Below are 22658 nucleotides of genomic sequence, written 5' to 3'. Positions count from 1 at the left end.
TTGCTACCAATGCCCACACTATCCTCCTCCCTAAACTATCCACCCTCCACATTTCTCCCCCTACCCTACAATGGTTCAACAGCTATCTCTCCAATAGGCAGAAATCCACCAAATGGCAACAGTCTTACTCTCCCTTCCTCAATACTTCCATAGGGGTACCCCCAAGGCTCCATACTTGGTCCTCTCTTATTTAGCATCTTTATTAACAACTTTCACACCACTCACCCACAATGCTCAGTAATCCAGTATGCTGATGACTCTACAATAATATGCACTGCAAATTCCAGCTCTGAACTCCAGCAAATTACCCAGAATGCCCTCACATCTACGGAATCTTGGATGCTTAACAATCATCTTGCCATAAATAAAAAAAACAAACTAAACTAGTAATTATTACTCCTAGGAAAACCACTCCATTTGATAAAAAACTATTCACTATACAAGCCCAAGACAATACCACTATAGAAGTTGTCCCACACACTAAGTTACTAGGCATTATTATAGATGAAAACCTTAATTGTGACCTACACATAAACAATAACATCAAAAAAACACACCAAAAGCTTGGTATGCTCTACAGGCACCAACACTTTCTTAGCCTCTCTACTAGACAAACTCTTGCAACTACCGTTTTATTACCCTCTCTCCTCACTAATATCCAAAATTCTACAAAATCCAAACTTGGTATGTGTTACAACAGAATAGCAAAATTTGCCACCAAGGCCAAATTTTCATCCCACCACTGTAAGTCACTGAAACAATTAGGGTGGCTGAAACTCCCCCACCATCTCTCATTCACCCAACTAACTACTGTGCACAAAATAATCTACAGATCCACAGACTGTCCTGCTGAGTTGCCCTCTCAACTCTACTTGCAAAATACCATCCCAGCAGGCACCTAAGATCTGAAAATCATCTACTTCTAAAAGTAGATAAGCCCATCTTACCCGCTGGTCAACTCCTCTATTCCTTCACCATCGCCAAACTGTGGAACTCACTTCCACCTTCTATAAGAAACACAGGCAGCACCGCCACCTTCAAACAAATACTGAAAATCATCTCAACTCTTCCTGGCTATGTTCCTGCTCTATAACCTAACCTCTTCACTCTCCTTATATGATTACTAAACTCCTATGTCTTTTGCTACTAGTGACTGATGATACTTTCTCCATATTTATTTTTATCTTCACTTGTTGATACTGGTACAGTAATACTGATTAATATATCTCTGTTTATACCACTCTGATTGAATTAATTGAATTCTGCTTTAATGTATATTTTCTGTATATGTTACTATATTTACTATCTGTAACACTGTTTCTACTTCTGTACTAATTAATGTTTATAGTTTTTCTGTATCTCGTTGGAGCTTTTCTCCCCAGGCCTCCACTAAAAATGGGCTCTCTTAGGCCCAGTGGACTTTCCCGGTAAACAAATGCAATAAAATAAAATAAAATAAAACAAACAAATAAATAAATAAATAAAGAATTGGGGAATTTTGACAGTAGATGAAAAAATGACTAATATCACAGGAAGCAAACCCAAATATGCGCATAAAAACAAACTGTCTTTTAAAAGAATGTGTTGCTATGAAAGAGAATACTAATAGAGTTCAGTCTCAGAAAAAAGGAACTTTTCCTTGTAGAAATTGCAACCAATGTGGATATATGGCTAATAGCAATATGTTTTTGCATCCACTGACACATAAGACTTATACTTTTGACCATTATGCTGATTGTAGGAGTAGTGATTTGATATATTTGGCTTCCTGCACAAAGTGTTTTTCCTTTTATATAGGAAAAAACAATAGCAATCTGAGGAAAGAGAGTCAGAGAACATTTATACGCAATAAACAGGGAGGATGATACGAATGCATTAGTTCATCACATACTCCATAATGATCTTTCATATAGATTCACATTTTTAGTGGTTGAACTAGTGAATAAGAGCATTAGGTTAGGGAATTTAAAAAATTATATTGAACAACTTGAGATGAAATGGATTGTTAGACTGCTGGCTGACAGAACCCATCATCTCAATGATAGGATTTCCCTTCAACCTTTTCTAGCTGGTACCTTTTAAACATTAGTATGGCCATGATGGCTTTTATACCTCTTTACATGTTAGGCTCATTACGCATTTAGTGATTTTTCCATGATTTTTACACATTTTGTACTTTGTGTTTTGAAGGGGGTTACTTGTAGTTTTTAAGTGGTTACATGCTATTTAGATATTTATGAAGTTTTTACTTAATATATGTTTTTTGTGTAATAAATGCAATGACATGATAGCATCAGAGAAGAAAATATGTCTTGTATAGTTTTATATTTGAGCCATTTAAAATGTTAATTGGTAAACTACCTTTTTAGGGTTAATTTTTTGAGTAACATGATTGGCAGTTAGTGGTATTTAAACTTCATGTTTTTGGTTTTGCAAAATGTCTGATGAAGTGTTCTGTGATTTGAATGTGAAAGCACTTACACATTTTACCTGTTCGTCAATAAAGTGTGTTATATTTTTTGCATCTGAGTCTTGGAGGCTTCTCTCTATTTTGTTTTTATTGGCAAAATTTTATTATAGAAAATTGCCTCACCCAGACCTTTCTCTTTAAAAAACTGAAACCATCCCTTGTTTTAAATCCAGTCTTTGCAGGATTAATCACATGGATAGTTTTCTGGTTATTCGCAAGAAATACTTGACAACTTGTGTTATTGCACTAGCTTCTTTCTGTTAATAGAATTTTCATAATTTTACAGAGAAAAAATGGTACATTGGTTAAACCACTCAAATAGAAGCAGAAACACTTATAAGACATTACTAAAAGGAACTTTTTGAAATCTATAGCTGTGCATATTGTTGAATCCAATGGAGGGGATATCACATTCCGTTCTGAATTTTGGATGCCCCCAATATGGAAAGAGGTGGAGAAGGAATTTTTTTTTAAAAACAGAATGAAATCTAGACTTATGTGTAAGTTTAATACTTAAAGCCATATGAGTGTTTTAATAATCAGTGCATGTACTGTTTGTAAGCTATTCAGTTCTGCTGTTTCATTAATTATATTCTTAATATTCCTAATTGTTTTCTTCTCATTTTTTGATTGGCTGGCAGAAGAATTAATTCCCCTTGAATTTATGTAAATCAAGGAGTTGAGGGTTGTTTATATGATGAATGTCTATTGGTCTGCAATATGAAAATGTGATCATGCATTTTTTTAATTTATATAAAGTTGTACAGTTAATGCCATATAAAAATTTGTTACTGAAACCCTGTCCCTGTAGATATGGAGAAATTAAAAGATGCACATATTGATACAGATATGCATACACACACCTATGCATTGTGTATCATCCATCTCTCTTTCTATGCATGTGTGTGTGTGTGTGTGTGTGTGTGTATATGTGTGTATATATATATATATATATATATATATATATATATATATATATATGTATATATATATATATATATATATATATATATATATAAACATGGTTCCCTTCATTTTGTTGACAGATGCCAATATTCAGATGAATTAGAGGCTAGTGTTATGGGGGGAGGTAGTGTAAAGACAGGGTAAGGAAATGGTTTTCCTTTTTTGATCTTTTGCAGTTTTGATATTTAGGGTGTGCAGTATTATGCACTTTTAAACTTCTTGATGCATGTTTTTCACATTGAGCATCTGTGTTGTTGCCTTTATTAATATTCAAATATATTTTTGCTAAATCTATACCTATGCTTTAAGGAATATCTCTTCCCATGTACCAAAGCACAACGCTGCACTGCTGCTGACATGGTGTGTGCTCCGTAATAAGATCTAACTGAGGCATAATATGCAGGCGTCAGTACAGGGTGCAGTGCTGGTTAGTACATTTCTGAACTGCGTTACCCATCGCTGCATCATAAGTTGTTCTTTTACATTGTATTCCATTCTGTCTTGACATAGTGCTGCTGTACAGCTGTTTCTGTGATGGTTACACACACTGTGCTGTTTATATCTAAGATGCACACTGTAGCAATGTGATTTGCTTCTTTTGTGAAGTAATGTAGGGGTGCTGTGATCTGCATTTTTTATAATAATACCAAAGTGCACCTGCATTAATAGTGGTCTTCTTTTCTAAGGTATGTACTGTTGTCATGCTGTGTATATGTAGTGTTCTTTTGTAGGGTATGTGCTGCTTTTATGCTGTGTACATGTAGTGTTCTTTTGTAAGGTATGTACTACTCTGGGTACTTGTAGTGTTTTTTTGTAAGGTATGTGCTGCTGTTATGCTGTGTACATGTGTTCTTTTGTAAGTTATGTGCTGTTGTTACGCTGTGTACATGTAGCGTTCTTTTGTAAGGTATATACTGTTGTTACTCTGTGTACATGTAGTGATCTTTTGTAAGGTATGTGCTGTTATGCTGTGTACATATAGTGTTCTTTTGTAAGGTATGTGCTATTACGCTGTGTTCACGTAGTGTTCTTTTGTAAGGTATGTGCTGTTGTCATGCTGTGTATATGTAGTATTCTTTTGTAAGGTATGTGTTGTCATGTTGTGTACATGTAGTGTTCTTTTGTAAGGTATGTGCCTTTGTTATGTTGTGTACATGTAGTGTTCTTTTGTAAGATATGTGCTGTTACGCTGTGTACATGTGTTCTTTTGTAAGGTATGTGCTGTTACGCTGTGTACATGTAGTGTTCTTTTGTAAGGTATGTGCTGTTGTCACACTGTGTATATGTAGTGCTCTGTTGTAGGGGATGTGCTATTGTCACACTGTGTATATGTAGTGTTCTGTTGTAGGGTATGTGTTGCTCTTATTCTGTGTATGTGTACTCCTCCATTAATTGTATCATTCTTTGTAAGGCATGTAATGCTACATAATCACCACATGCACTCCTGTAGTCAGCAAACTACTTATAAGGTGTGCAATGCTGCCTCAGTGTTCATCTTATATATGCCCATGTGTAATCATGTAGTCAGTACACCATAGTTTTGTAAGGCACACCATGCATGCTGTAAAGTTATATGATGTTCTCCTGTATTCAGTGCACCATTATTTGGTAAGGCACACCATGCATGCTGTACTGTCATATGATATTCTCCTGCATTCAGTACACCATTGTTTTGTAAGGCGCACTGTACATGCTGTACTAGCTAATGATGTTCTCCTGTATTCAGTGCACCATTCTTTCGTAAGGCACACCATGCATGCTGTAGTTAGTATCTAATTGTGTTCTTCTGCATTCACTTCATCATTGTTTTGTATGGCACACACTGCATGCTGTACTATCTAATGATAATATCCTGCATTCAGTGTGCAATAATGCACACTGTGCATGCTGTACTATGTAAGGATATTTTAATGCATTCAGTGCACCATTGTTTTGTAATGCGCATCATGCATGCTGTACTATCTAAGGAAGTTCTCCCGTATTTAATTACACTTTCCTTTTGTAAAGAATACAGTGCTGTCATGCTTTTCACTTCTTATAACCCCTGCGGTCCTACATTCAGCATACCATTCTTTTATAAAGTATACAGTACTGCCATGCAGTGTACTTTGTATAACAGTGGCCACATCTAATATTCATGCAGTGTGCTATTACTTTTGTAAGGCATGCAGTGCTGCAATGCTGAGAGCCTGTATTATTGAGGCATGTCATTGGACAAGGTCCAGTATATCATGATAATTAATGGTGCTGATAGCTTCTGTGTTTTGCATCATTTCCACCATAAAAATAACATGCCCATTTTTCATAGTACATATATACATTGTCTTAATCTGCATATATGCAGATTTGATTGTCATCTTTATCAAAGTACAGCAAAATAAGGCATCGTATTGAATCACATAACATAAAAATACATAGCAGGTAGAAATGAATCAAATTAAACCACCGTCTCTCTCTGTTGAGCACAGAACCACTCCATCCCTATAGATACACCCTCTCCTAGTATTATATTCTAATTCCTAGGTAACATTACTGTCAGGCAGATACATTTGTACTTTCCTTCTTCTATGATAAAGTGCATCTTATAGGGATCATAGGTAGTTACTAAATACACAATCTGAGAGACCATTAAGTATACTAACCCAATTTTCAATTGTCACAAAGCACTGCCTTGCTCATAGTCACACAATACGCAAAAAAGGATGATGGAATTAAACCTAGTACCATGGGAAGTAGCTTGTTAGCAACTCATAGCCTTAATCCTCTGCACTAACTGCCAGAATCTTAAAAATCAAAATATGCTAGTGTATGGAGCACAGCCCAAGTACATGTAGTGTGCAAGGGTATTTGCTCAATAAAATAAACTTTGTTTTAAGATTTTCAGGTACTCACCTGTAGGCTTTCCAGATTCACTTACTCGATCTGTTGTGCGCTCAGTGCCACTCATTATGTCCCATTCATTATTTTGTGACCCTTCCTGCTGTGCTTTCATATAATCTGTTTGTAGTGTCTGCACAAATTAAATGTGGAATGCAGGTGCTGTGTATGAGCCCAAACCTACATATTTCACTAGAAGTACTTCATGTAGATCTGTAACTATGGCACCACATTTCCAGGATGTAGCCTTGCACTTTAAAAACCCACATGCAAAACATACTCCATAGTAGGAGTGCAAGTAAAAGACTGTCACTCAAACTTGTTAGAAACCTGTTTCAAAATTGTATTCATTTTCAATTCCTGCTGGCTGAACTCTTTACATTTATTTAGTTTAGTTTAGTGTACTCACTCGGGAGACCACAAAACAAATTGTCTTGCCACTTTGTACCTTAAAGTACTCTCCAAATACTTTGAGGTATTATTTCCATTTTTTTTTTTGGCTAGCTATCTATAGCTTTCATGTAGCAGAACAAGGTTTTTTCAGCATGCAATATCCATCTAATGCAGTCCACCTTGTATCAAAGGGCTGCATAATCTCACACCAGGTTTATTGCCATTCAGTGTTAAGTAATCATAAATAATGAACTGTGTATGTCAGTTTTGGCATAAGCTATGTTATCTCTCTGAGTTCAGTGTAGAAGTCTTGTGTGGATGTAGAACTTGAAGAAAGTATCTTAAAATGATTGGCTGAGCACCTAAGTATGAATTACCATCATATTTTACAATAAACAATATTATATAACATTGTAAAGGAGATGTTTCCACAGAGTTAACGCTCCAACAACCAAAACCAATCCAGTAATAAAAACAAACAAAAAAAGTAAATACTGGAGTGAAACACATCCAATATACGACAGAAAATCAGTTTATTCCAATAACAGAGGTAAGCCCTTTCACCCAGAAGGGCTTCATCAGACCATATCCATCCTCAAAATTTAAAAAGTTTAAATAGTAATACTGGCGGGAAGCACATACCAATTTACTTTTAAAGGGCCAGACACTAAAGCACACAAGCTGTATATGAAAAATGTATGTAAAATCCTTAAAAGCAAGCAAACAACTGACCTCTGCTCAAAGCTATTTAAAAAAAAATACATTATGCATATGAAAATATAATAATATAATACATAAATCAACAGACATCTATGCATATTTATAAACATTAAAAAATACTGTGGATATAAAAAATAAAAAAATACAAAATAGAAAATACAAAAAACGCAATATATGCTTGCTTTTAAGGATTTGTATGTGCTTCCCGCCAGTACTACTATTTAAACTTTTTAAATTTTGAGGATGGATATGGTCTGATGAAGCCCTTCTGGGTGAAAGTGCTTACCTCTGTTATTGGCATAAACTGATTTTCTGTCGTATATTGGATGTGTTTCGTGTTTTCCAGATTTGCATCGCTCCAGCATCTACTCTTTTTGTTTGTTTTTAATATTATATAACACATTTTACATCACACACTACATACATTTTGGAGTTAGAGTTTATTAACCTGATCATTAGTTTAGGCAACACATTAAAGAAAGATGGTGAGCAGCACTGTGTTTTATTAGCTCTGCTTCATTTTAACTTCTCTGACAGGATTTGTACTAAAAAAAAAATAGAATATTTTAAAACTTGATGGATTTATAGTTGAACATCTGCTGCAAGATTTACTACAAAAAAATAACAAGTCTGAAACTTTTTAATAGCTTTTCCTGTCAAGAAAAGTAGAAAAAGCTAATTGTCTCAAAATGAGCCACTCTAAGCCCAGTGAACAGGACAGTGGTATGAAAAAAGACATACTGGCTATACTAAGTAACATCACTGAGTTATCTGTAAAGGTAGGTAAATTAGAGAGCAAAATGGACCATTTTAAAGAGGAATGTTAAAAAACAAGTTGAAGTGCCGAGTGAATCTCCTAAACACAGTCATTACAAATCTTGAGTAAAGAAGAGGCAATGTCTGATTTTGATGGAAGATTACTTGAAAATGAGAATAACACTGAATTTATTTTGAAACAAAACAACTTATTCCTGGATAAAATAGAAGACTTGCAGAACAGATCTAGAAGGAATGACATCAGGATTTATGGGATTCCCGAAAAAGAAGAGGGAGACAGTATGATTCAGTCCCTTAATAGCTGGCTAGATAAAACTATGAACCTGTTTGAAGCTTTTTCCTTGGCATTGAAAGGGCACATAGATCACTTTCTCATGCACCTTAAAAAGAAAAAAAACACACCTTCACCAAGGTCAGTGATCATAAGATTTTTGTCAAGTCACGATAAGGATCTTAAAAGCTGCATGGACTAATTATCCAGTTAAAATTAAATAAAATACTATAAGATTTGACAATGACTGTTCTACATTAGTTATGTCAAAGAGAAAAGCATGTGTGCCACATGTTAAAAGCTTAAAAACAATATTAAAGCACAGATCTTGTTTTCAGCAAAAATAAGGATTCACCTTCCAGAAGGAAAGATTTTTAACAGCCTGGAAGATGCAATGGACTTTATACAGAAAAAAATCCTAGAAAAACAGAAAAAAAATAACTGAATTTTATCAACTTCTTTGCAGAGAAATACAACAAGAGATGATTAATAAAATACAAAACAGTAAAAAAAACTGAAGGACAAAACAAAATGAATTAATTCTTATTAATTTAAATAAGTGCTTGAATACTTATGAACAGGTGCTGCCAATAATTTTTACAAGGTACATCATTTATTTTTTTTTTCTTTCCCTAATTCAAATGGTTACTAGTTCCCTTTTTAAAATGTTAGTTTGATTCTTTTAGGTATATATAAAATTAAAAGCCACTTATTTTCACTTTGAGTTTAAAAGGTTAAACTATTCATCTTACTAAAAGTTAATCATTATTATGATGAAGCTTAGGTGGCACACTTTCTGATATCTTGGATTAGCTGAGTAATGTACTGTTAAATGTAATATAAGATGCAATAAATAACACTAAAGAGGCATATTAAGTTACATTCTGGGTTCTTTAAATGGTCTAGTAGTGTGCTACTGACAGTATACTTGACGTGCAATAGCACACAGGAAGGACATGCTATAAGTGAAGTATAATAAATATAACTTTTTACATATATAAAAGTTATTATTGGAATGTTATCAAATAACTAGAGTAACATTTACACTTTTACAAGTTAAACCTGGATCACACATAACTGTCATTCTTTCAGTGTAAGTTTATATGCTGTGTCGCCTTTAAAAATTAGTCTGCTTTATATTAAACATCTCATACAAACAGTGCTTGCTGAATTATTAAATGTTATTTGAGTGCAGTGATGTTTTAGTGGTTGGGATACTTTGAGATTTTCATGTTATTTTTTGGTGGTTTGGAGGGGTTTGAGGGATTGATGTGTGGTATAGAAGTGGCTTGGATTCACTTGGAAGCATTTTTGTGTGATTTGAAATTGATGGATTGTTCACTTTCAAGCCCTTATGAAAAACAGTCTGAAACAATTTAAGAGTCATAAGCACTTTTGTCATGCTGTGGGAGTTCTGAAAATTTTAAGAACTGTCCAAGTCGCTTCTTCCTGTCTAAAAGTAAATAATCATAATATTTTGAATTGTATGCTAAAATGTCAAAGAATACAAGTTAGGTAATAAGCAAAAGACAGTGAATTGCATTCTAAATTACTGTCAGTTATTATTACATAGTTCTGAATGCCTGCTACTGATAATATACTTTGCATGCAATAGCACCCAGGAGATTCTGTTATGCTATAAACAAAGTATAACAAATACAGTTTCTTACATATATAAAAGTTGTTATTGGAATGTTGTCAAATAGAGTAATATTCACACTTTTGCAAGTTAAACCTGGATCACACATAATTGTCATTCTTTTAATGCAAGTTTATATGCTGTGTTTCCTTTAGAAAATAAGACAGTCTGCTTTATTTTTATTAATTTATTTAACATTTGTTTACTGGGAAAGTTTGACTGGGACAGAGCCCATTTTCAGCAGGGGCCTGGGGAAAAACACTTCACATACATCTTTAGAATGTGATAGGGACCTGGAGCCCTCAGAGGAAACCTACATGAATGAAGGGAGGACAAGCAGACTCTACACAGAAGGCACCCTAGCTGAGAATCGAATCAGAGAACCTCTTGCTGTGAGTTGACAACACTAACCACTGAACCACTGAGCCACCCATTATTATTGTTATATTAAACATCTCATACAAATAGTACTTACTGAATTATTAAATGTTATTTCTTTAAATACAATAGCTTTTTAGTGGTTAACATACTTTGAAATGTTTTTTGTTGTTTTTTTAGTGGTTTGGAAGGGTTTTAGGGATTGATGTATAAAATAGAGGTGGCCTGGATTCACTCGGGAATGTTTTTGTATGAATTGTAGCAGCTACACTGTTCATTTACAAACCCTTGTCATGAGGACCAGCTTGAAGCACCTTAATTAGAATCATGAGTACTTTTGTGATGCTGCACGAGATCCAGTTAACTGCTTTCTGCCTAAAAGTAAATAGTCATGATATTTTGAAGCATATGCTAAAATGTCAATGAATACAAGTTAGATAATAAGCAAAAGACAGTGATTTGCATTCAAAACCACTGTCAGTTATTAAATAATTCTGAAAGCCTGCAGTATACTAGAAGGATACTTTATATACTAGCCTATAGAATGACACCTATGATAAAAAAATTAGGATTGTGTTTCTCTGTTATTGTCTCTTTTAATGATAACAGAACTTAATATCTCAAAACAATTTATTATGGAAAGTTTGAATCTTAAAAGGGAAGATTTTTCAGATGTTTGTTCAGATGCTATTAGACATAACATTTAAGGAAAAAATTGGATCGATTCTAACAATACTGCTATATTAAAGATTATCAAATATATAAGGGTAAATATAAATGTTCTATTATATGACATCTACACTAAGATTTTAGCTAAAATATAAAACTTAGGAATAAAGTAATATTACAAGACATAGTATACAAACAGAAGAAGAGAGAGAGATTAGAATATATATATATATATATATATATATATATATATATATATATATATATAAATATATGTAGTTGAAGAATATAAATGCGTCTATACATGTGGAAGGTTGTCATAGTGGTTAAGGTTTTCACCTTATAGACACAAGGTGCAGGGTTTGATTCTCATGTAGAGTAATTAGTTGGGCTTGGAATGACCCACAAGGGCAGTTAACCTAGGAATAATTTATGAACTTATGATCCTGTGATCAACTTTACACATAGTAACAAAATAGGAAAAATATAAAATCATCTGACCTATAAATTAATAAATATGAAAATAATAACTTCCTCCCTACAGTAGACCAGGGAATTAATGTGAGGTACGGGAAAAGATGACTAGAGCATTCAGTTTGGTGAACTTGTAATAAAGATTCTGAACACCTGTTTAACTTTTCTTATTCATAATAAATCACTGACTAAAAATATGACACACATTTAATATAAATCAGAAGCATGACCTAAGCTTTGTTAGTCTAATGGAGAGTTTGAAAGATAGTTTGTTCATCTTTTTCAACAAAATAGGAATATGTTAGTCCATGGTAGAATGCTTTAAGGTTATATCATTAGGTCATTTATTTGTTTCAAAAGTTTTGTCCATAGCTAAAGATTTTATATTGTTATATACAAGTATATAATAAGTTATGTACATAAATGCAATTTCATTATACTTGTTTTTTTTCCCCTCTCTCATATAAATGTCTGATTTAAAATGCATATCTTTTAATATTAATGGTATCAAGTAAAGAGGGGGAGCCTGTTCAAATCCATAAAGTTACATAAATACTTGCACAATTGGATTTTTCTATTTTAATTTACTTATTTATGTGTGCGTGTGTGTGTGTAATTTTACCCTTTGCTTTTTGACTGTATTTTCACTGCAATTGTGGATTTTTTGTCATGTTGTATAATAGCATCATTCTTCAATAGTATTACATAAATGTAAATGCATTGTCTTCATATTATAATGTTGTTCATGGAGCTTTTCTCCCTGGGACTCCATTGAAAATGGGCTCTTCTTGGCCCAATGGAATATCCCAGTAAACAAATGCTAAAATAAATAAATAAAGCAAGCTCAAATAGTATTTCTACACAAAACACATTTACTTAATAAAGATGTAAATAAACTTTGATTAAAGAATTATTTGAATTTAACTTTGTTCTGGCTTTCAAACTAAAGAGTCACCCTTATTTTATGGAATAACTCAACAGTAATGCTTAAAGTAAAAGATACCTATGTTGATAAAAATGGCATGTTAAGCATTGTTATAATAGAATGAAATGGAAAAATATTTACATTGATGAGCTCTTATCGGATTCCAGGAGTTGGAGCTAAAAATGCAAACAAGTACTTGGACACTATAGCCTATTAAGTAAAAGGTGAAGTCATAATACCTGGTGATTTTAATTGTATTTTACCAGACAGAGATTCCACTGCAGATAGAAAGCTGAGAATCACATCTTCAGCCAAACAGTTAACAAATGTTGTAAATCTAATGAATTTAAAGGATATATATCAGCTAAGGGAAACAAACTCACTTCAGTTTACCCATTATTTATATAGATATGGAACACAAATAGTTTCATGTATATTATTGGACCATAATGCTGTAATATTTAATATTATTTAAAAAAAACTGACAATCTAATACATCACAGAAGGTTACCATTGTACATTTTTAAAACAAAAGGATTCAAGAATTGGTATGTTAGAGATTAAAAATTTCCCAGGAATAAAAAGGAAAGTAACTGACATTGTCTTGTGGGATTCACTAAAGGCTTATTTAAATGGAAGAGTTACAAGCTGGTGTATTAATAAAACAAGGGAATGGGACAAAGAATTGAATGCACTACAGGCCAAAATAGACACACTAGAGTTAAATCTGAAACCAAATGACATTATCAGTCAGTCTGAACTTAAAAACTTAAATACAAAATATGTTGAAATTCTAAATCATAAAGCTTCAATAAACCTAGAAAAACATGAACTTCAGGCATATTCATTAAACCTTTTAAGCTTGCATAAACCTGCCCTTAGATCAAAGAAAATGAATAAACTAAATCCTATTAAAGAAATTATAACACATATAAGTAAAAAAGAAAGTAGAACAGATATTAAAGGTATTCTTGATGGCTTTAAAATATTATATTCTATGAAAATATAAATAATAATACAAATAAAATATAAATAATAAATTAATATGTGTGGTGCTGCGGTAGCGTTGTCGCCTCACAGTTAGACATTGCCCGTTCGATTCTCAGTTAGAGTGTCTTTTGTGTGGCGACATGCATGAATGGGCGTTCCTTCGTTGAAGGTTGTGTGTTAGGCCCGGCAAGCCAGCACGTAAAACTTTACTGCCAATCATTAGCGGACCAGAGTACCGCTGTGGCGACCCCTAACCGGGAAAAAGCCGAAAGACTATGTGAACAAATAAAGATAAATTGATAGACCATTCACTTTAACAGAAATAAAAGATCAAATAAAAAGTTAGAAAAATAATAAAGTGCCAGGCTTGATGGTCTTATACCAGAACTATATAAATTAGTACCATATGATGCAGTTAAAATATTAGATAAGGTCTGAAATAAAATAAAAACAACTGCTGAAGTCCCCCCATCATGGAACTTTTCCCTTATATCACCTATTTTCAAACACAATAAGGATCTTACAAAGTGTTCATCATACACACCTATTTCATTTTTAAATGTGGATTATAAGATATCCATGTCCATGTTAGCTAACAGAATTAATATACTTATATCTAAACTAATTAACAATGATCAATGATGTGCATTTTAAATAGACAAGTACAGGATAATATAATAAGAATGCATACATTAATAGACTATACAAATAAAAAATAAAAAATAACTTTCTGTCATCAGTCTCAATTTAGATAAGGCTTTTGACTCAATTAATTGGTTGTACCTGTTCACAACATTTAAAGTGTAAGTGCCTTAATTTCTAAGTGATGCAATAACTATTGTGCTTACATTTAAATAGGTTATTTTCTTTTGAATTCCTTTAACTTACAAAAAGGCACAAAACAAGACTGTCCATTATAACCATAGCTTTTGCATTAGCTATAGAACCCTTTTTTGATAATATTAGAACCAGTAAGAACATTACTGGTATCAAAATAAAAAAAAATTGAACTGAAGATTTAACTCTTTGCTGATATTTCACTAGCAATAGGAAATACAGAAAATACATTAGAACATATAATTACTTCTGTGAGTCAGTTTGAAGAAATTCCAAACTTAAGATTAAATCATAATAAAGCAAGTACATTATTAATTAAAAAAAAATCATACAAAAATATTCTAACTTCAACTGGAAAAGCAGTCAAATGAAATACCTTGGTATAGGCATTATGTTTAATAGTAAAGAAATGATACAAACTTTCAGCAGGTTTTTGATAAATTTTAAGTTTAGTCATGAATTGGAAAAAAAATCATATTTACCATAGAAGAACTAGTAATGCTTATTAACATGGTAATTCTCCCTAAAGTATGATTTGTCTTACAATCTTTAGTACTATCTCCACCAAAAAAAAAAAAAAATGATGAAGAAGATAAATATTCTACTTAAATATTTTTGGCATCCTAATAAACCACAGAAACGGCTGGGGTAATGGTGGACTAGGATTCCCTGATATTCAGTTGTATGCTACTTCAACAACTGCAAAAGTTAAAGCATTGTGGATAAAACCATCTTATAATTCAAAATGGAAATAAATACATCAAGGAAAAACTACTAGCAAATAATAAATATATCACAACCAGTCAAACACAAATGGTACTTAATAGATGTATCTGGTTATTAAAATATTTTTGCGTAAATGGTATTACACCCTTTTCTCAAATTCCCTATTTAAATAATATAATTTCACCTTTCCAAAAGTTCATATTCTAACCATTGTATTAAAGACTTAATTTTTTCTGTTTCTAATTGCATATAAAAATGACAGCTTTGAAGTGCATAAATTCAAAAAATGCTAATATTGAAACAACAAAATAATTTAATTTATTGGCATCAATTCTTAAAGGGTACTTTTATATAAACTTTTGAAAATTTAAGGTCCAAATACTGTCAAGATTCTGAGAACTGGTTAATTATACAAATATTCAGAGACTTTGTGAACACAAAGGTAAATAAGAAGGTTTAACCTAGCTAAGAAATCATTCCCCAAATTATTGAAATTTCTAAATAATAATAATACAATGAAAAATCATATTTGTCACAAATGTAAAAAAATTCTTAAGTTAGATTTCACATATTTAGTCAATTCCTTTTGGAACTACTCCTCAAACATTAACAATGAAGACTTCTCTGAAGAATACAAGAAATGTAAAATTAAAATCTACAGGTAAACATTCATCTTCATTATATTGGAAAATTTTCACTTGGATATTTTACACAGGCTTTTGTCACTCCGAACAAAATTATAATGATATATAAATCAAATAGAATTAAATGCTGGAGATGTAATTCTGAAATAATAGTTGTTTGGGCACATATGTTATATGAATGTGACACCACCTCCCCTTTTTGGAAAGAAATGAATAACTTTATTCAAGCTGATAGATGTAATATTTCTAAATCTTTAGTTTTATTTAATGCTCCAATTTCTGAGACAATTCCTAAAACCCAAAATGATATGACTTGATTTATTCTTACTATAGCCAGAAAAGTAATTACTGAAAATTGAGAAAAAGTAAAGTTATCCCCTCCTAATGTTGAATTTATTAATATGGCAAAAATTGTTTGCAGTAGTGAATTGCATACTATACAGATAAGAACTTCTAATATTATACATTTATGTAAAGCTTGGTTTAAATTTGCCAACTTACCTTGCTAGTAATTTTAGCATTCTGAATGAAAAGAAGGATACAGTGTTTCACAAGAAGGAATGGAGTGCCAGCCTTGTGTTCTGCAAAAAATAAGTAAAGCATGTAAATCAAGGCTAGAGTTTTTTTTTCTCCTGTATTAGGTCACTGACATACAAGTACAAGTTTTTATGTCAATCTATGTCAACAAGCTTAGCAAAAAATGTATATATTTTTATACTCCTAATCTCTTTTATGGTGTACAACTTACCCAAATAAGTACTTGCTTCACTGGTCATTAACATATCTGCATTACAGCCAGGCTTGACCATTCACCCACTTATTATATTGCCTAAAGTTGCTTGCTGTAAATGATGGAGCAATGACACCACCTTTTAAACCCATAAGTGATGAGCACACAAGATAGTAACAGAAAATGCCACAATGAAGTGTGTTGCAAGTATTATGACTGAGATGAAAGGCTTGGGCCATATCAAATCTGCCTCCAGCATTGCCTGACAACTGAGTCTGAGAATGCTGCCCTCCCTGTGGTCTGTGCTGGGCCTGTAATCAACAGATTACTATTGCAAGCTCAGAGTCAGACAGAAATCAGAACAGGTCAATTAAGGAGTCACACATAAGTTAGAAGAGGTCATTTAAGGTTAATCATCTGTGAACTGAGGGGGTGGAGCTAGGAACTGAACCTTTTATTTAAGGGGTAAAATAAAACATTTCAGAGCTTTACTGGAAAGGTTCACCCAGACTCTGCTACAGTTTGCTGTGAGGAAAAAGTTAGTTTGCTTTTTATTTGTTGTATTCTGTATTACTTTATTGCCTTTTTCTATTTTGTATGCTGTGATTTGTTTTCTTTACACTGTGTTTTACTTGTATTCTGCTTTTAACTGCATATTAAAACTTGAAATGAGACCACAGCTCTGTCTCCCGTGAGTCAGACAGAATTTTTCCCACCCTTCCACCTGGTTACTGTTGTGTTCTTAAACACCACTGTCTTTCTAGTTGCCTGCCCCTTATGTTAATTTGACCATATATCTCATTTCCTCTCTCCTTTTACTGGCTGGTATGAGTAAGCACAAAATTATCATTTTGTGAAATCACTCCCCTTAAACTATTTAAATTTATTGGCCATCCTACTGTATTCAACAGTACCAGAATACAGAAGTGACCACCTCCTTTCAATCTATCTTGCTTTTTTAAAAATAGTGACTCTCCACTAAAACTTAACTTTTTAGACAGGTAAAACTTAAGTTACCTACTTTCACATCAAACTTCTGTAGTGCACACTGCAGTGTTTAGGATAAACCATTTTTTCATCTTACCTTTAAGCATCTATTGCAAGACCACCAGTTATTGGAGAGCCAACACATAACACACGCACTCAGGTCACTCCACAACAAGTAAAATTATGACTCTGCCACTGTCCATGTGGGTGTGAATGACCTGAGATGCACCTCCCTGGACTACATGAATAGAGACATGGTGGAGCTCTCGGATTATGTGGCCCAGACAGGTATGACACTAGCCCTGAGCAGCAACCTACCATCACCCAGAATGATACTACAGTACAAGCATTGACTTCAACAATTGGTTAAGTTTCTGGTGTCATTCTAAGGGGATCCAGTATCTGTCTGCTTGGGATGACATAATTGACAGACCTTGATGCTTTGCCGGAGATGGTCTGCATCTTGTCACCATTGGGTTTCTAGATAATGGCTAAGGCTCTTGCCACTCCTACGGTGCTTTTTTTAGGTGATGTTCTAAAGATCAAATTACCACTGTAACAGCTATAAATAAATGCAGTCTGAGGGTCATGGTACTCAACGCCAGAAGTCTAACTCTCAAGATGCACTTGCTTGAAGCACTCCTCAAAATGGAGAATGTTGACATTTGTGCTGTAACGGTGACCTGGTTTAAAGCAGCAGAAAGCACCCCTGTTCTACCAAGCTATAACTCATTCCACACCTTTCAGCCCCAGAACATGGACCGAAGCTCCAAAGGTGGTGGTGTCTCCATATTTCTAAAGGATATGCACACCTCCAGACTAGTAGCCCAACATAACACATCTGAGATACTTCAGGTACAACTAACATTGGGTAAGATGGTGATTAAGGTTGTAGCCTGCTATACGTCCCCAACCATTTCCCAAGACTCCCACTCCACGTTCCTAAGCACCCTGGAAACTATTAAGGTCCACCCCCACACTATCATTCTAGGTGACTTCAACTACCCCTCCATCAACTGGGAAAATTACTCATGCACCAAAACACTGGCGCAATGCTTCCTGGAATTCATCAGTTCCAATTCCCTGGACCAGCTCATTCTTACCCTCACTAGAAGAAGCAACATCCTTGACCTGGTTATTACTAACATGGGCAACCATTGCTCTACACTAATAGTCAATTTCTCCCTGGTTAGATCTGACTACAAACTAATCACCATGGAAATCCACATCTCACCCACACCCCCCGCAAAGGTAACCACCATGAAAAACTTCTCTAAAGCTGACTTTGGGCTCCTAAAAACAGAGGTGGCTAACTCCATGGCACCCATGTCAATGGAAAATAGATGCATGACTGCCGAATCATACATCAATGCACTGTACGAACATGTACATAAATGCATGGAACGAGTCATATCCAACAGAACCAAGACACTCTCCTCCAAACATAGGAAACCAGTCTGGTGGTTCGCTGCCATTAATAAACTCTACAACAGAAGGAAGAAACTGTTGCAGAAAAAGGTGAAGTTCCAAGACTGGAAAAACTCACTCCCTTATTAGCCTCAACAAAAAGTTGAGATCCCTCATCAAAACCTCTAAAGCCAGCTATAAAGGGAGAATTGCAGCAGACACTAAAAACAACCACAAAGCCTTCTATGGTTATATCAAAAATCTTCAAGGCAACACCCAGGTTTGCACTGAGTTACTGCACAATGGTACCTGCTATACTGAGCCAACAGAAATTGCCAGCATACTGGCCGACAGATTCAGTGCCAACTTTACCCTCCCCCAAGGACCAATCACAAAACTGGAGGAATGCCAGGCACCCAGCATTTACTGCAGCACAGGTTAAAGCTGCATTGTCCAAGGCCAAGAGTATAGCTTCCATGGGACCCAACAATATCTCTGGATGTGTTCTACATGAACTACAAAGTGAACTGTCACCACATCTGTGTGCTCTGTTTAATCACAGCCTTACCTCAGGCTTTGTCCCTACAGAATGGCACACTGTTACAGTCATCCCTCTCCATAAAGGGGGAGCAATTACAGACCCATTAGCCTGACAAGTCTGATATGTAAGGCAATGGAGCGCATTATCATGGACCTAATTAACAAGGATGTAGGGAATCTCCAAACTCTAGATCCCACACAATTTGGTTTTGTGAAAAGTAGATCATGCCTGCTAAACCTGGTTGCCTTCTTTGAGTCAGTCACCAGAGCTGTGGATGAGGGCAAGGCAGTTCATTCATCCTACCTCGATCTGGCCAAGGCCTTTGATACCATTCCCCACTCAGGAATTATTGATAAACTCAACAAACTAGGCATCATCCCCTATATCACTAGGTGGGTTGTAAATTGGCTCACAGATAGATCCCACAGTGTGAAAGTAGTGGACTCCAAGTCAGACTGCTGAAAAGTCATGAGTGGAGTCCCACAGGGATCAGTCCTGGGTCCTATCATGTTTGGCATCTACTTCTCAGAAGTCTAGGCCAACATGGAGGGACTCTGGCTGACCAAATTCGCAGATGACTGCACTCTGGGAGCCATTATTAACTCCCCAAGTGATGTAGACATTCTACAGAAATGGCTTACTGAGACCAGTGACTAGTGTTGAAACCATGGCCTTAACCTTAATGCCAAAAAATGCATCATCATCTCCTTGGGAAAAACTCAGTTCCCACTAATTACCACATTGATTGGAGCCCACTGAACACTGAAGGTGTTATAAGGGATTTGGGGACATAGGTTGACAGCAACCTCTCCTTCGACCACCACGTTGCCACTGTGGTCAGAAAGTCCTTCTATGTGGCACATCTCATTACCAAGGGTTTTGCATCCAGGAAGAAAGAGGTCATCATCTCTCTCTATTTTTCCCTCATTAGGCCAATCATCGAGTATAATGCCCCATTTGGCATGTACCTCACTAGACACCTGCAACAGCTGGAAAGGCCACAAAAGTACCTCACAAAGAGGATCCTAGGCCTTAAACACATGTCCTACATGGACAGACTCAAAAAACTCCAGATATTCTCTGTCTTCTATCATCTATTAAGAGGTGGTCTCTGCTTGATTTACAAAGCCATGTCGGACCCAGCTCTGTTAGAAATGCTGCATCTAAAAAAATCCCAATCCTTCTGCACCACACGCTTCAGTGACCTCAGCCTCATTACCACAATCAACAGAAAATGCTGGAGGGACAGGTTCATAACTTAGAGACTGCCCATGCTCTGGAATAGACTTCCCATACATGTCAAACAGAGCACCTCACTGCCCCTCTTCAAGAGAAATCTTGATGAGTGGATGGGAAATAGAAAGTTCACCCCGGGGATCACTCCAGTGGCTCTACTGGTACTGGGAACTAATACTGGGTGGCACGATGCCAAGGCACTTCTATGTTCTAGGCTTGTAAAAGCTCCAGGGCCATTAGCCTAGTACACACCTATGAACCTAAAAGTCCCAAAAAACTTGTGCAATTCACTGGGAAATAAAATAGTGAACTCTAATGTGGCTATTTCATATTATTTATTTATTTTGCTTGGGGCAAGCCTCCATATACTCACCCAATGTGGGGGAAGTCCCACCCCAAAGTTTATGTATACTATTTATTTACTGACTGACATTTAATTACCTGGAAACTCTGGTTGGGTAGGAGCCCATTTTCAGTGGAAGCCTGGAGAAAGAAGCTCCAAAGTATTACAAAACATTTTAAGAACAATAATTTTACAGTCTTTAAAAATAATACAAAAAATACAGTTTGAATAATTATATCAAATTAAAGATAACATGAAAACATTGGTTAAGAATAGATACAAATTATGTGACAGTGATTTAACAGAGACATTTTAGCCAGTTTATAGAGAAATTAAAGGCAATTTAGCATAATACAAACAAGAATTGCAATACAAAGTGAGCTTAAAGCAGGCTTATATATTTTTAGAGAGAAAGTTAATGAAGAGAAATTGATAGAAGTAAGTGAGCGGAGAAGGGAGAATAAGCAGATGTTATGGTATGAGTAGGTATTTGTTCACATTTAGGGATATAGTTTATCCTGGTGTTGAGCATGAACAGAGACAGGTTTGGCTAGGTATTTTTTCAGAATGGTTAGGAAGGAGGATATTGACTGATGGATAGGGAATCCCAGGCCTTAACAACATGATATGAGTACAGAGAATGCCCAGCAGATTTAATAGGTTTGAGAACAGACATGAGTTTTTGGCCATTGCATTGTAATGACCAACTAGGAACATAGACGTATAGAATATTATTTAGTGCTGGACAAGCAGATGGAGTCTGAATAATTTTACAGGTGGTAAGCTGTATGTTGATGGGGTGGTTCTAACCAATTCAAGCTATTTACTGCTATACAGTGGTGGGTTCTGAAAGTGGTATTTGCCGCAAATTTACCAGCTTTGTTATAGCATTGTTCAAGTTTTGATTTTTGTGATGTCTGAAGGCTAGTAAGGATGAGAACACCATACAGATGTGTGGGGAGGAGATAAGTAGTGGCAAATGTAGCTTTTGTTGTGTCTGTGGAAACATTTTGGCTCTATAAAGCATCCCTAGTTTCTTATGAGTTTTTCTTGTGCAATTTTGTACATGCAGGTCAAATTTAAGATTATCATCCCTAATAATTTGCTATGAAAAGTGACTTCAGTAGTTGTATTATCAAGAGAGAGAGTTTTAAATTTTGTTTTTTCATGGGAGAGGGATTTGGAAAAAAAGTAGTAGTTTGCTTTCTGGGGAGCTGAGCATGAGCTGTGAGTTACAAAGATGTGTTTCAGTTGCTGTTAAAGCATCCTGAGTAATTTTTTGTGGGTGTGCTATGTTTTCAGATGTGCAAATGAGTGTGGAGTCATCTGCATACTGTATTAGGGAAGCCTGTTGTGTGGATGTGTGGAGTATCTTTGTGAGAATGTTAAAGAAGAGGGGACCAAGGATAGAGCCTTTTGGTACACTGTGGTGACTGAGATAAGGAAAGAGGGTGGAGTATTATTTTACTGACTGATTCCTATTGGATAGGTATCTTTTGAACCATAGAAAGGGGGGCTGAGAGAAACCTAATGAGGACATTTGATGTTTGCTGTGGCAAACTGTGTAGAAGGCTTTATATAAATCTAGAAATAAGGCAAAAACTATTTTGCTGTTATCTGTAGCTTTATTGACAGTATCTGTATAGATTAGAAATGTA

At 34.9% G+C, this 22658-nt stretch overlaps 1 protein-coding gene across 1 annotated transcript in view; it reads right to left on the bottom strand.

Annotated features, from left to right (window-relative positions):
- Window positions 1–22658, bottom strand: part of LOC122789950 (P2Y purinoceptor 4-like) — a 277570-nt gene that overhangs the window by 71649 nt on the left and 183263 nt on the right. The window contains exon 2 of the mRNA XM_044057447.1: window positions 16258–16337. The gene's annotated coding sequence lies outside the window, so the exon portion shown is untranslated. The remainder of the gene's footprint in view (window positions 1–16257; window positions 16338–22658) is intronic.

Source organism: Protopterus annectens, chromosome 15.part0 (assembly GCF_019279795.1).
Source record: "Protopterus annectens isolate FY-2018-M chromosome 15.part0, PAN1.0, whole genome shotgun sequence".
Taxonomy (NCBI): domain Eukaryota; kingdom Metazoa; phylum Chordata; order Ceratodontiformes; family Protopteridae; genus Protopterus; species Protopterus annectens.
Note: the sequence above shows the minus strand (reverse complement) of the source record. Positions and strands in the feature narration are given on the sequence as shown.